We start from the raw sequence: 1,761 nt of genomic DNA, 5'->3' as shown, positions 1-1,761 counted from the left end.
GTCCCGTCTTCCGTGACGTCGGTTCCGCCAGCTGGAAGCTTCAAGGAAGTTCCCCCACCTGTTGTCCCCACACTGACCTCCTGCGCCTCTCCCCTTGTCTGCTGGTCTGTGCCATAGAGTCAGTCACACAGCTCAGAAACAGGCCCTTCAGCTCAGCATGTCCATGAGTACAGGAGACACAAGAGACTGCAGATAATGCAACCTGGAGCAACACACAAAATGGGCAGCCCAGCATGTCCATGGACTCTGGGGCAACACACACAGAGTGCTGGAGGAACTCAGTGGGTCAGGCAGCATGTGTGGAGGGGAAATGGACACTTTATCTCGACCCCAAAACCCACATGCTGCTTGACCCCGCTGAGTTCCTCCAAGCAGTTTGTTTGCTGCCTCCTGTACAGGCAGATCTCCCCCCCGGGTTCAGACAGGGTTCCATTCCCGAGAACTGTTCATAAGTCGGAAATAAACAAAGAGAGGATCCCAGACACAGCTGTGGCAGGAGAGCAAGGCAGGCGCAGGAAGAACAGCTGCCGGCCGGCCAGTTGGCCGGCCTCACTGATACAGTGAGTGAGTCTGCTCAGTGCTTCTAGCTCTGCTCGGCTCACCCCAGCCCCTGATTGGTGTGGCTCCATGGTGAGAGAAATGTCCCGTTCCATGGAAATGTCCCGTTCCCACCCGGCAGAAGATGACTGCAGCCCCACAGCATCCTGCCTATCCATAAGACAGGCATTCGTAACCCAGGGAGGAACTGTACTAATACCATTTACTACTTGGTCTGTAGTTTTCTATGCCTTGGTGACTCAAGGGCTTCTTAAATGTGGTTGAGAGTATCTGCCTCCACACCACTCAGGCAGTGCATGCCAGAATGCAGCCACTGTCTGGGTGAAACAATTTTTCTCAGATCTCCTCTAATCCTCTTCTCACCCTAAACCTATGTCCTCTAGTTAGAGATGTCTCTGTTGTTATCTCTGGTCTTCATGATTTTTGTATACCTCTATCAATTCTGCCCTCAGCCTCCTCTGCTCCAAGGAAAGCAAGCTTAGCTTGTCCGTCTATCCTCATAACTGAGATGTCCCATCCCAGGTAATCACAATCTGCCTTATTATGACCTTCCACCTTATTGTCTACCTGCAATGCACTTCCCTGTGGCTGTGACGCTTTACTGTGTATTCTGTTATTGTTTTTAGCCTGTACTACCTCAATGCACTGTGTAATGAATTGATCTGTACAAACAGTATGCAAGACAAGTTTTTCACTGTACCTCGGTACAAGTCACAATAATAAACCAATACCAATATCCTGGTCAACCTCTACACACTCTTCAGTGCTGAGTCCCATTAGAATCAGAATCAGGCTTATTATCGCTGACACCTGTTATGAAATTTGTTGTTTTGTGGCATCAGTAGAGTGCAAGACATAAAAATTACTATGTTACCAAAAAATAAATAAATAAAATGGTGCAAAAGAGGAATAACAAGGTAGTGTTCATGGCTTCATGGACCATCAGATATCTGATGGAGAAGAAGCTGTTCCTGAAACGCTGGGTGTGGGTCTTCAGGCTCCTGTACCTCCTCCCTGATGGTAATAATGAGAAGAGGGCATGTCCTGGATGGTGAGGGTTCTTAATGATGGATGCGCCTTCTTGAGGCACCTTGATGGTGGGAAGGGTTGTGCACGTGATGGAGTTGGCTGAATCTACAACCCTCTGCAGCCTCTTTCGATCCAGTGCATTGGAGCCTCCATACCGGACCCATTTCCCTACAA

The sequence above is a fragment of the Pristis pectinata genome, chromosome 33 (assembly GCF_009764475.1).
Source record: "Pristis pectinata isolate sPriPec2 chromosome 33, sPriPec2.1.pri, whole genome shotgun sequence".
NCBI classification, from domain to species: Eukaryota; Metazoa; Chordata; class Chondrichthyes; order Rhinopristiformes; family Pristidae; genus Pristis; species Pristis pectinata.
The sequence above is the reverse complement of the archived record's forward strand: the minus strand, read 5'-3'. Positions refer to the sequence as shown.